Source organism: Nomia melanderi, chromosome 5, assembly GCF_051020985.1.
Source record: "Nomia melanderi isolate GNS246 chromosome 5, iyNomMela1, whole genome shotgun sequence".
Taxonomy (NCBI): Eukaryota; Metazoa; Arthropoda; class Insecta; order Hymenoptera; family Halictidae; genus Nomia; species Nomia melanderi.
Window position 1 is genome coordinate 9,200,703 of NC_135003.1, and position 14,553 is coordinate 9,215,255.

Consider the following 14,553-nt stretch of genomic DNA (forward strand, 5'->3'; position numbering starts at 1 on the left):
AGTTCTTTTCAATGACTCGTCAAGGGCTAAGATGTCGCAGCCGCTTAATAAACCGTATGCACGCGAAAACACGAATTCCTCGCAATTATTCACTGCAATATTGATCGACGCAAATTATGCAGATAGTTCAACTGTTGAAAGCGTGGGGCAAGGTCGCGGCAGTCATTCGCACGTACACTTCGGAGATCTATGTTACCCCGAAATGGTCAATGTGTTCATAAAACGAAACCAGTGCATCTCCCTTAACAAGATTATGAACTTCCTCAAAACAAATTCATTTTCTCGACATTTATTATTCGCCTTAAGTAATTGCGGATTAAAGATTGTAGACCAGATTTATTTTCTTGTAAATATTTCGCCTTATGAATGGTTCTGTTAGAACGTCAATGAACATGAGCAAAGTTCGAAAGATCAATGAGATGGACACTACCGCAAGACCCTGAAATGTTTCGTAGGTCATAGGCACACCGTCCATTGTATCTAATGGATAATGGTGGACACGCTTAATAGTGAAGGGGATAGTAAACGAAAATGACCTTTACCTATAAAAATATCCACGATCATTTCTATTCTAACCATCGATCGGAAGTCTTTCGAAATTCAATCGTTTGGAAAGTTCAGCGAGGGTTCGAAGTCGGCGTCCAAGATGTAGACGTCTTGTCCACATCTTCGGTTCGCGAGATTATCGTAAGTTACCAGTACGGAACGCAATAAACCGTTTCGTTCTATCCAACGAGTCTATAGTTACCAATCTCATTCTCGAATAAGTACTTGGTATACACATCCATCGAAGTGTTAATCAAGTAAACAGTCTATTTTGTTATAAACATTGTAAATGAAGAAATACACAATCTTCGGATAAAAAGATATAGCATACTGTACAAAATCCGCGATGAAAAGGAATTCAGCACTTAACGAATATCGCGGCGAATAAAAAAGTTCTAACCCGATTCAACTGATCATAAAAGCTTTTATGCGCTAATGGAATGCGAAGATGCGCGGGGGCGCAATGAAAAGGTAAATTTTAGTAAACTTTAATAAAGTTATCGATTTATTGTCAATTCCTCGATGTTATCCGATAAATAAGAAGAAAACACAATTTACGTTCTTTCCCTTCTATTTTAACCAGTTAAATTAAGCAGGTAAACACGTGTAACTGTTGAAACGGGAAAATGTGGCGAGCTTGTTAAATACGGAAAACTTGGATTTCAAGACGATATAAAATTATAATGTACAGTGAGAGACACAAGTTATTATAGGGAATTATATTTTCAGTGTTATTCGAATCTCAACGAGGCATTAAAGCTTCTAAATTCATCCCCAAACTGGCGTCTCGTGTATTACGTTATCGCTCGGATTAACTTTTCCTTTGAAAAGGGAACTGTGGATCCGCGTGCGCGGGGACAATGAATTTTCGCCATTAGTTCCTCGATCAGAGAGATTCGTGCCAAGGCAGCTGCAACCGTACGCTACTCGGCCACGATCCCAATGACACAGACCGTGGAAATAAGTCTATTCGTAACCAGACGGTCACGTCTACGATCTACCGTTCACCGTCCACGCCATTACAAACTGTCTCTCACCCGCTACGTCACACGGTTAAAAATACGTGGCAGTGTACCACTCAACCCGGACAGATGTACGCAAAACGATGATGCCGTGGCTTTCTGTGAAAGTAGCGTCACGACTTCGTTGCGTTACTCGGACGAAGAAAAGGAAGAAAAAAAAGGTTTCTCGTGTGCACTTTGTATCCGTCGACGGATGACGAATGCGATCGAAGGTCCGCATCGTTACCCAAACCGTTCCGAGGTACATTCGATCACTGACACATATTCATTGCCATCTAGATTGTTGGTAATCGGAAACGTCAAATTATATGGAAATATTTTAATTAATGCGCTGTGCGGAATGACTCGACTCATAAGAATTCTTGTCAGCGTGTGAACGTTCATGTATTGTAGGGTATTTGTCTAGTGTCATCTTTGTCATTACCTTAATAGAAACAATTCAATCACAACGAATACATAGTGGAACAGTTTCTTTTTTTATTTGTAAAATCATAAAATGTGTACAATGGAAGTTAATATTTCTTAGACAGAAGTTGAATTGCATATGAAAAATAATGTATTTCCAAATAAACGTGTCAAAGTGTCATCTAGGAAATTTGAATCCAGCATTTATGATTTATCGTATCTTGCAATGATTCTTCATTTCATTTTCCATATAATTCGGTTTCGCATTGCGAATAGAGTATTTACCAGGAAACAAAAAGGAATAAAGTTGCGCAATATTTTCTTGGGCGCTTAACTTAGGATAAACGTGTTCATGTTCACCGGTGGTCAAACGATTAGAGTTTCTGTGTGATTTATGAAAAGTCAATATTTTTTCGCCAAACAAAGATGAGCGTCTTTAAGCAATCATGTTTGTAAGACTACAGTGAGAAGCAATAAAATCTAATAAGCATGGCTAGCAGTATTCGTTCTGATCCAGAGAAGTACGGTTTATTACGAAATTATATGACGCGGAAGACGATGGTCTGTTTAAAGGAAGAAAGTTATTCACGATTTTTTATCGGTGGTGCACGTACGAGAGCGTACGATGTTAGGAATGTGTTCGAAATCTAATGAAGTCTTCCTAACGATCATGCATCGTCGATTAAGAATGTAGGCTCCGATACACGGCAGAATACTGGAACATCTTAATATTGATAAGCGGTGAAAGTTTCCCGGTAGTAGAAAGTTTACGAGGCGAATAATTAAATTTAGATGTTCTATTCAAATGGTGGGAGGTGGAATGTGGCGTGTGTTTCTGGCGAACAATTCGACCGATTGCTCCCGAGCGTGCAATTGAAACACGTCGGAAACTAGAGGCGAATGGTTCGCTTACGATACGATACACGCGTGTTACGCAACCACCCTGATTTCGACAGTACGAAATTTCTACGAGAGGCGAATCAGAAAAAATGTTACCCGAGTGAACGTTCGAATACGTAATTAGGCAATCGATTTCATATGCGTCTACGTTCTACCAAGTTTTGTTATTTAAAGGGAGACACCATCTAGAGACGTTCTAAATATAGGTAAACTTAAGGAATCTTTTTGTTAATAAAAATTAAGTGAAAACTCTTGATTTTCCCTGGATGTATAACTGTAACCGTCTGCTTTATATTTATATTTTTCCTAAGTAAAAATGTTACAAAACGGCGCAGTTATTCGCTAGCTTCGGAACATCTTTTCGTAAAACATCCATCGTTGGCCAACTCGATTGCAAACAATGAATATTCGTTCAGTGATACTATAGATTACAATTAAACTGAATATGAACTATTAGCCAACTCTTTTTATCGTATCGTTTATGTACTATCCCTTTAAAATAACTAAAATGTGAAAGGAGCTTAATGTGCAATATTATTGAAATCGATGGTACGTGGAATAATATTCGGAGAATTAATGAGACATCCTTGCCGAATCTTTTGAATATTTCACGAGGAAGAAAAACTAAATCGAATAAAGCATCGGAAAAATTCCGTAGAGTCCGAGAGCAAGGTTAACAAGGCACGAAAGATTCTTAAAGCTTGGCAGGTGCGTGTAGATTTAAGGTCAACGCGATTCGGTTCGCTCGATCTTAAGGTTATCAGTGACGGTGAATGATCTGGTACCTACGCAACCCTCCTTTTTCTCCTTCGAACGACATTCCGCGCATTTGCGCAATTTCCCCGTGGTACTTACGGCTACGCTCGCCTTTCCCCTCGGCGCGTTGTTCCGGTTACTTCTAATACCGGAAAATTAACGCAAAATTGACCAACTATTTTTATTGCGACGACCGGCTTGGAAAGGCTCAACGACATCGTTCGAGAATCACATCTCCGCTGGATATTCCTCGCGGTAACAAATTGTTTTGCCATCGAAGTGCTTCGAGTTCCGTGCACGTGGCTGGATGCTTCGACCAGAAGTAATCCCGTCTCCGATACTCGATCCGATTACAAGACAAACGATGAACTTTTCTAGAATACGGATAGCGACGCGCTGCGCTGCGTTAGCAAAATAAACGCGTACAAATAATCTCGCGAGCAATGTATATTAATCATTGATGTTTACAATGTTCCCGAACAATTGCTCGTAATAATTAGAATGCATGTATTCCCCTGTTTCACTTTCATCATTTAAAAATGGACTACTTTCACTCGGGTAACTATAATTCATTAAAATTTCACAAACTGTAAGTTCAAATGGAGTTGTATGAGTTTAGGTATCCGTAAACGAGGAGTACAAGCGTGGTAAAATAAATTAGCGGAATGAGGATAGAATTAGAAAATGTACTTGGTCAGTAAGTAGATGCACATTGGGAACGTTATCCTTCGTGGCAATGCTACAGAAATGTCTAATTAGCACCGAGCGAAGTCAATCGGTGCACAGTTATCAGCCCCGCGTGTGCAACTTGCTGGAATGAATGGGACGTCACTCGAGTAGCCTGCAATGCGACCGTATGCAATCCGCATCGGACTATGCATGCACTACGTGTCATCTCGACTGGGAGGCTGTCACTCATGGTGTCCGCGTCTTACTTGATTACTAGCAAACCGTACACAGCGCTCTGGGAACGCGTCAGCGTTCCATGAATGAACGCACGTGCATCATATTATTGGCCGAGGCACGTACGTTAAAAAGCCAAAAAGGGACAGCCAAAGAAAGAAAGAGACGGGAGAAGGAAATGGAGAACTGGAAAATGTACGATCAGACGTACGCGTGCATCCGGACACTGCTAGCATCTGTATATAGTTTCTTCTAGTACTTCTAATATCTTCTTACTAATCAAGAATAATGATTCCTGTAATATACAAATTTTAGTCTGTCATTGAAGTTCAATGTTAAATGTAAGCTACTTTCTGTAATATACTTATAGTTACTTTCATTTTCTTTTATTTCGTTTAAACTTTGCTCGTTGAAACTGTAACGAAATACAATTAAACGAAGATTAAAATTATAGGTTAGGACGTGAAGTATTTCTATCATAAAGATAAAAACAGGAACTCATCGTTTAATGGTTTGGCTCAGATTTTTGTTCAGTTGTTCAGGGAGCAAAAGAAAAATTAACACCCTATCTCGCCTATTCTTTTCAATCATACGGAGAGAGAACAAAAACAGTGATTAATAATAAAATATATTCCCTTGCATTCAAAGTAGCTACTATGAATTGGTATCCACTAAAAACCTGTTTGCGTGCAATCGGATACAAGTTTGTTGAAAAAATTTACTTCAAAGTAGACTTTACGAGTATTTCAGCATGGGTCGTAAATGACCCGACGTTGATCTCTAGGATCTCTGCCAGATAATTGACCATTTGATGGTTAAGGCGTGGATTTCTGCGTGAAGTTCGACAGTGAACGTGTTAACGCGTCGAATGTAAAGCCTTGAACGTTCTAGTCGTTAAGTCGTCAGACAGTATCGTAACAGAAAATGCGAGACGAGCGAGGATACGCGAATTGATCGTTCGCGTATACCAGTACCTTACTGCGCTGATAGGTAATTCTAGCTATTTTCAAATAGACAGTGTCAGATTATACGCACGGAAAGTTACATGTTGGTATGTATAGTCGTGTAATAATACCTGCAAGTGCGAACGTTCTGATTGTAATCCGTGGACGATTCGATGGCGTGGTGAAACGTTAAAATAAAATGGCCAAGGGGCAACGGAGGGGAGGGAAAAAATATGTGAAAATTTTCCTTATTTCCAGATAACGATCGACGATTCTCTGCGCACAATGGGGACGATACCATCGTCGGCTACGAATCGATCGCAGATAATAATCGACGATTATTTTAAACCGAACGGGATATCAGATTCGAAACACGATTTCGAAGTGAACCACCACTTTCGAGTAAAACCGTGCAAGTAGACGACGCAGTTTTCGATGCCGCGAATTTATCAGCCACGTTATTGGATCATATTGTATGTTCTGTCAACAATTGTATTTATCTCAGTAACGTAACAAGAAACGCAATTAGCGGTAATTTCGTAGAACTTGAACCGTTCATTGCTCCAAGGGACGTTTCTCGTATAACACAGAGCCAAAACTATTTTCATGTGTGTTTCGTAATATTTATTGAGCGATTAACCGGCGCCGCTTGAAAAACGCTTGAAGAAGATAAGCCGGCTACCCAATTTCTTGAGAAACGAAGTCTGTGGGAACGAACAGGAAATCCGATATCTATATAGTGTAACATTACCCCGGTTGTTCTGTTTGTGTCACATGCTGCGCGTAAGTGCATATCTCGAGATTAAAGGCTGTTGCATAAAAAATTCAATTCAATCGTAACACGTGTAACCTTGACATCGGTTAGAATGTGCTCTTTGTAACCGTTTTTTCGAATAAGCAACTTGTTTTTTTTTTACATTGCTCATGCTAAAATATAGAAAATTTCTGTAATATTTGCAAATGCGATGCACAATGAGGAAAATTTGTGGTTACATTTGCAATGCAAAATTCTTCTGCGTACAATAATAGAAATAAATGCATCTTGTTATGACATTGTGCTTCCAGTGAATATTTCGTTATTCAAGACGTTAATTGTACGGATTAACGTAATGTGCCTGGATACTTGACAGTTGATAAGGAAAATTAAGTTGTTTATTAAAATTTCAGTTACGTAAGTACGAATGCATCGCTGGAAACATCCTTGAAAACGTGCTGTAAAGGAAATTTATCTCGTATCCGCCAATGGAATGAGTTTCCACGTTGGCATTGTCGTTCGTCATTAGCAAAGAAGATGCCAGGTAAATTTACAATAGCGGGAAGTAGCGTGCATTCAAATTGTAACTAATAACACCCGCATTCCAGGGACATTCTCCCAGCTGCCTACTAATGCGCCGCGAACCGGCCATATGGACTAGACGATTAATTGAATAAGAGCCAACTCTGATACCTCTTGATTCCCGCGTTCTTCTCGCTGTTACTCGAGAGCACGAACGACCTGGAATTCGCGCAACTAGAAGCTAAACGATAAAGCCTTTTCCGAGACACTTTTTGTTCAACCAAATTCCCATTAACTATCCGCGATTTTATTTACAACCGCTCTAGAATCTTTAACGATCCATCTTCGCACTCAGGTGATCTTGACATGTTTCTTTATCTTGTAATCGAGGCTTGTCGAAAATCATATCGAAACAGTATTATCAGTATTACTTGAAACGATTTAACGGTTTGACCTTGGCAACGTTGACGAATTGGATTTACTTTTCTATATGGTCCTATAGGCAAAGTGACAATTACTTTTACATCAATTTTAGATACTTTGAAAACTACCCTTATCCTGTTACGCGCTTTTTAGCTGTATCAGTGTATCAAATTATGATTAACCCAGTTCTTTTTTCGCTTTTTTTAATCCAAGGAGAACTATGTGCAAACATTTAACTAAAATTGACAGCAACCACTCGATCTATTTTACTTCCATTTTTAAAACGTTCCAATGTTCTTTGATCTTATTGTGGGTATGTCCATGGTTGTATCTCCGGTAGCGTTATCAAATAGGAGGGCCTGAATGTACTCGGTGGCGGAGGTTAACCGACGCCAGCACGTTTCATTCATTCTTTTTTCCTACACTTACTATTTCGTTTACTCCCTTATTGCCTCTACAGCGTTTTCCATTTGTCTTTGTATTTTCATCACGTCCCCAATTGTGTCCCCGAGCTGTAATGCTGGTACCGCTTCAAGACAAGGTTGTCCCGATCGTATTATTCGGAAGTGAAATTCAATTTAACGAATAGCCCGAACCATCCGCTGTGAAAACAGCACCTCACCGCCAGGCTGCTTACGTTCGAGCAACATTATTACCCGGAAATAAAGATTAATCTTCCAGATGAAACACCGTAGATACGGGCAATTAAAAATATTCCAAGTGTCATAAGTTTTTTGCAACAAAACAAAGGCATTCTGCTTCTCACGATTCTAGGCCCATCGAAGCGAAATCGTTTTTTCTTCAATTCTCTTTCTCGCGACTAATTTTCTTATGTAACTGAAGCCAAATGGACGGTTAATTTGATTAAAAAGGAAATAAGGAAACGATTAATGTCATCTCAGAGTTTTTGATCCGTTAACGCTCTGCCTGCTCGTATTAATTGCTGGCGACCAATGCCGCCCGGTTTCATGCGGGGAGATGTTAACTTCGTGTTTCATTCCTTCTGTAAACGACCGATATCCGGCCGGGTTTCACGCGTTTTCCCGTTACATCCTATTTGTCCGCCAGTCCCGTGGAAATACGTAGCGGCGAGATACCCGACCGACCTTCTCCCCCGAAACGGTTTTAGCCCGGCGCGGTGAACATCTGCACCTACGAAGCGTGCGTAGCCAACCCTCCGACCGAAAATAGAAACTATTATGATGGAGCATCTGCACCGAAAGTGGAACGAGGAGGAGAAATCTTAGCAAAATATGGGATCAACTGTGTCGCCTGCCAACGCCGGGGGAACTTGGACAACTTATCGCGTGTAGAAATTGTCTGCGGCTTGCATGCGCGAAACGGACGCCAGTCCTACAGCTCTTCTCGCTGTGCGACGAAAAACGGACGAATCTATTTTTCCTTACACGCCCGACGCTTCATATCAGAACTACCGAGTATTCGAAACAACTGTCAACAATTTTCCAATCAAAATACCGAATTACAAGAGTGCATTTATTGAAATTTCGATTGACTTATATTGCAGTTTGCGTGTCATCAAACCAATATACTTAACAATTTCTTCAAGCTTCGTTTGTATTTTCCCAAGTATTGTAAAAAAAAAATCTAATACCATTGTGACTCGTCTAGTAGTTTTAGCGTGAACGTTTCCTGAACTTCTGGGAACAAATTCTACGAATCTATTATCCGACTCGTTCTATCGATCTTCTATTCTTCCTACAGCATGCATAGAATAGTATAAACAATAAAAGATAGCTAAACTACAGTAGAGCAGTGTAAGCATCAGATTAGGCGTTATAGTTAGGAAGCCAGCGCGAGAAAGATAATACAATAAGATAATGGAGAAGCAGAAGTGACATATCGTTATTATTTATACTCGGCTCCGCGCGCGTAAATAGTACACTAGCGATCAGGAAGGACGAGCTCGGATACATTTGCAAATCATTCACAGATGGAGCTTATCAGTAAGGTCAACCGTAACGTACGGAAGAATGGCCACGATAATGGCGCGGGAAGGGGAGCGGGCGACAAGAAGAAAAAGTTCGTCATGGACTGAGAGTAACGCGAGGTACTTCGGTATAATCAACTTCGGTAATCAGCGCTAACGCGGCTATGCGCGACTGGGGGAACGATGAATCATTGATAACTCTAACGGTTACGTAAAAAACAACAACCGAGTGGTACGGAAATTATTAGGCTTCTTGAAACTGCGCTGTTGTTCGCCAGTCTCGGAAGAAAATTAACGAAAACCGTCCGCTTAATTCACGGCTCGTTATGTAAGGTCGTAAGACGCGCGTACGTCGTGGCCGGAATGCGAGACGAAACGTTCTTTTTGTTGGCGCTTCGTCGGTCCGCGGAGACCTCCACGCGGTTTCCGCTGATGCGATGGTCCGGTTCAATCGGCTTGGAAGGAATTCTCTGGAACAAGAAAGCTTCTGAATCTAATTGGCGGCGTGGCAGAAGGTCAAGGCTACGTGGACACGACGCGACACGCGAGGTTCGACGTGCCGTCGCGTCGCCGCGTCGCCGCGGTCATCTCTCCGGCTTCGCGCGTGCCGCGTTTCAAATGCGACTTCCCTAGATGACCCAACACGGAAATCGAATCTTTTGCGCCGCGATTGGTCTATCAGCCACGTTGATTACACCGTTTTTTTCTGACAAAGTTCAGATATCTTTGCGAGAGGTCGTCCAGCCGTTGCGTTGAATGCAACGCGCCGTTTCACATCGGGGGTTAACGCACTTTTCTAGGAACGAAGGGATCGATTGGCGGAATCATCTAATTTTCATTGGACACTAAGAACTTCGACGTATTCGCGTTAATACTGATGTTATTCGAGTTTAGAAGCAGCCTGTTTGGGGAATAGAGTTGATGTATAAGTTTCATCTTGCTACGCGTATTATTAATCAAATGAAATAGCGGTTCAAGTATGTGTTCACTGATTCGAAAATAAATGTGACGTTTAAAATAAATGCTACTGTTTACAACAAGGACTTTTGAGTTTGCTAGATAAGGCATTGGCGAGTAGTTTCTTATCTTTCATTCGTAATTCGACACTCGTTGATTGGAAAAGATCTTTACAGAATTTAGAGGGTAATGGGATAGCTGCATTCTTCTTCGAGCAACGCGACCGCGAAATTTTTCCAGTGCTTTAAAAAAAGCTTCGTCGCCAGTTCACGTTATCGACAAATGCGCCGATAGCACGCGAACCGATCGTTATGAGCACCGCTGCTAAGGTGATTGCGTATCATCATTGGGTGTGAGTATATACCGTATGCCGTATGGTCACTATATGCCTCACGACGTATGCCGTACGACATCGTGAGATGCCTTAGAACAGGGGAAAGAGGGGAGCGGCCATGTTGGTCCCTGGCCTGCAGCATAGGCAGTCGAGTTGCCGTTGGATATCCCGTTTCCCCGACAGTTTCCAGTATGTACTCAATGATGCTTAACGCTGTTGGCCATATTTTTATTCGTCAATGATACAAATCGATGCTAAAGTGCGATGATTTCAAGAGAACTTCACAGATTCGTAATGCACCCTTGATAGGAGTGATAGATAATTTTTCCTGAAATTCCTTGGAACTTTAGCGTGAAAAAACTACTGAAAGATCAATTCATTCTTTCCCATTGTTCCATAAGTATATTCTTACGTCACACTCCTTCATATTTCACAGAAGTTTTGTTCAACTTGAATGGCGAGCATGGATCTCCTGAGAATAAAGAAGAACATATTTCCTCTCATCCGCATTACAAATATAAAGCATTCATTGCGCGATTTTATGGTCAACCTCTCGCCTCGCACGCAACACAGACCAAGACTCGTGAATATTTCAGATTGCGTTTAATAAACACGAACATTACTCATTTCTTTCGCGTTGAAACGAAATAATATTTTTCTTTTATCGCAGCTCAACCTTTGGAGTTCGACAGAACTACTCTTTTTTCAGCAAACACGATACGAGAGGTTCCATCTTTCAGCCATCATGGAATGTTCGAATTCGGTCCGATGTTCTTCACGATTATGGCTCTGAACGGTTATAGCCGGGCGGAGCGGCATTAAATCTTAATTCGCAAGGGCGCTGGTTTTTCAACTTTCCGGCTGAACGCCGTGCTCCTCGTTTCCGTTGATATCGTCGTCGAATAGGTCAAGGATTATTGACACGCGAACTTCGAAAGTGTGGCGGGATACTAAGAGCGCCGGACACGACGAGCCGGCCGGCTGTCGCTGTCGCTGTCGCATTGTTTACATGAACAAATCGAAGCGGAGCGTCCTTTCGTGTTACTTAATGATCAGCGGACGCGCCTCCAGTGACTAATTCTTCGGGGAAGACCCGCAGATGCGGACGGACGGAGCTTCAGCGAGTCTCCTCGATATTTCCTCGTTCGGTTGATTGATCGCGCCTTGGCTCGTCCCGACAAACGACGGGGAAACATCTTGGATTTTGCGCGCCTTGGACGCATTAGCGTCCGATTCCCGGCGGGCAATCAGTTACGCAACAGAAATTAAACGGACACCTGTAATTGCAGGTATCATCTGCGTATGATAAAGCGTGGTTTGCGGAATTCTGTTGCGGAGCTGGTGGGCGTCGCGCCAATACTTCACGCAGGGTTGTTGCCAGCACTAACAATAAACGAACGGTTTTCGTTTTACTTAGAAACAAACGCTTCCCACCCTCTATTTATTATTATCGCGTCCCGCGAATAGATTCTTTGTCATATACGTGATGTTTCGTCTGGTTCGATCGCTGGGGAAGTATGTAAACAGGGATGAAAGCTTCCGATACAGTTTCCTTCGGTTTGATACTGGCACACAGAGTCTTTCGGTTTTCAGATTCGATATTACATATTCCGTGTTTCATGGTGTAGACGATGTAAATATGACACTGTATACAGCGGAACGGTATAAATAGAGTAAAATAAGATGAGTTTTAGCGTTCATGCACCACATATTGTTGACATTAAAGGACAGACGATTTCTTAAAGCGTAACCGTTACTGTTAGCACCGCACGCTGTGTTCTCTGGGTTTTCGATCGTATTGGTTTCCATTGAAAAGTAATAAGAATAGAAGTTGAAATATACTGTCAATCTTTTGCAGTCGATTATCGAGGGGCTGATTCCCGTGAGTCACCGTTGGTGGCCGCTATTGATTGAGTTGCTGCCGTCGGATTTTTCTTCGAAGCTTCGAAGTTTGAGAAACAAAGGTTTTCTAAGGAAAATGAGTGGTACATTTTCTAGTTAGACGGTGAAGGAGGAATGAAAAATAAATACAAGGGTAAAAATAATGGTTTAAAGGTCTTGATTCAAGCTATTAAACAAAGTTAACGTTGTCAGAAATCGATGTGCGGTAAGCATGAAAACATAATGCCTATCAGCTGCTGGTAAATCATAGGAAACGATTACAAAGCAAAAAAAAAACGATCCCCTCGTACCAAGCGTGCATCGAAATGCATTCCGTAAAGTAAGAAATCCGAAATCTATTGTTCCATCGTTCGTCGGTTCTTTTCTCAATCGACAACGAACATTCCCCTGAGTTACGAAATTTCTACGGTAGCACTTCCACCGTTGTTCACCGTATTACATTTCTTTTTTCTTCTGCATCTGGATCGCTCGAGCGTTGCATACCAAGCGTATGAAACGAAACATACTCGGTATCGCTTCTTTGAACGCCAGTAGTAACCGGAGGAAGTATTCAATGCGATTCATCATCGGGTTTGTCATCGATACGTCGGAAGTCTAGCGGTGCTGATCGAAAATGAACATATCCCCATGACCGCAACCTGTAACGATACACGATGGGAACTCGGTCGAGCGGTAGACGGAGGGCGGAGGGAAAAAGTGAAATCATTTTGGACCGTCGAGATAACGCGGTCGATGATAGTCGAACGGCCGATGACAGTCCCGCACACCTACGCGTGCTGTTCGCTTTTGAGTGCAGTTAGAAAGCGTATAAAATTACAGGAAGCCATCGACTATGCGCTTTTACCCCAAGATTCACGGGCGTTCGGTCTTTTGCAAAAGAATAGTTACATAGAAAGAAACAGGTATGAATGTTATAGACGTAACGGGAACGTCTGTAACGTTCGTAATCGCACGAACAGGTTTCCGTTTAATACCCGAACGTCCGAAGACCACGCTCGTCTTTAATAAAGGTGCAATTATCGTACCCCGGGATATAATAAAAGTCTGAGGTTGCGGAGTGTTCATTCGATTCGCGTCACGTCATATCCCTTTGATCTCGCGATCGGACACATGTTCGCACGTCCGTTTTACGGGCTGCCAAAATTGGCCCTCGCAGATCCTACTTTTTTGTGCTTCCTTTCGTAAAAAAGAATCATCTGTTTTTAATTCCACCCCTAAAAAAACAACGTTGGCCTCCTACTATCCTCCACAGCAGGTGAACCTATATAATAAATTCAAAGTTACACAAATAAAGAATGTGAGTCAATCGAAGGACAATTTTAATATATATTCTACTATCAGGTACATTTGCAATATTATTAATTTACGAATATTTATATTTCAATGCGAAATCAATTAAAATTTAGATCTGACCCAAACACGGTCATGGTTTTTAAAGGTTGAATAGAAAAGAAGTGACCGCAGTCGGTAAAACGATTTCAAACGGAAAAATGTAATGTTTATGTAGGATGGTATGCAGATAGATCTGTGCCGCAAATTCCTAATCGTTCTAACACCGGTCTCTAGATTGGTGCGTCGAGTTCAGCTGCACTTACGGTTGTACGACCTTTCCCATTCGGGCAGCGGAGGCAGCCACTACCAACCTAAGATCAGTCGTTCACTAAACCCCGAGCGAAAAACAAACGAGCGGAGCGACCGTTGATCGGCGCATCGTGCACGCGTATTCGACGATCTTCCTGTTGTTTTCTTTATTTCGTGTTGTCCCGTGAATCAGCGCGCGTGCATGCGTCTCTCTCATGACAGAAATTAAAAGAGGACGGCCCCGGGCACGTTCGTCAGCCGTGCCGATTTACATTCCATCGTTATCAACGCTTGGTTTTCTCGATACTGACAGCTCAGAGCAACGTTATCGTCGCAGCCACAAGTGCTCGGATGTAAATAGAAGGAAACCGCTACTGTCAGTCTGCCTGCAGTATCAAACTACTCGCACACGACATACACGGTCCTGTGACGTGCGGGCGTCCAGTGACGACACTAGGAGCAAAAAATTTTAAATAGTTTCTTTTCCATTTACGTTGATCCTCTTCGTAATCCTGATCGCAAAAAATGTGAGGTTTCCTCTTGAAACGTTCAAGTGCTCATCTGTTTATCTCTACAGTGATAAATGTTCAAAAGTGACAACAAAATTTTATCTCAAGTTGAACGTTTTGTTTCTGTGAATTTGTGTTTCGTGGAAA

At 41.8% G+C, this 14,553-nt stretch overlaps 2 long non-coding RNA genes across 3 annotated transcripts; one reads left to right on the forward strand and one right to left on the reverse strand.

The window, feature by feature from the left end:
- The first annotated feature begins 5,305 nt into the window (after positions 1-5,305).
- Positions 5,306-7,115, forward strand: LOC116430869 (uncharacterized). Its single transcript, XR_004235812.2, has 4 exons — positions 5,306-5,583; positions 5,735-6,259; positions 6,644-6,774; positions 6,839-7,115. It is a non-coding gene; the product is annotated as an uncharacterized LOC116430869 (long non-coding RNA).
- Positions 7,116-10,621: 3,506 nt separating this feature from the next.
- On the reverse strand, positions 10,622-14,045 carry LOC143174507 (uncharacterized). 2 transcript variants are annotated; one of them, XR_012998545.1, is made up of 3 exons: positions 13,912-14,045; positions 13,342-13,577; positions 10,622-12,954 (listed from the first exon to the last, which is right to left on the reverse strand). It is a non-coding gene; the product is annotated as an uncharacterized LOC143174507 (long non-coding RNA). The 2 variants fall into 2 exon arrangements; XR_012998544.1 differs by having other exon boundaries at positions 10,622-13,577.
- Positions 14,046-14,553: the final 508 nt, after the last annotated feature.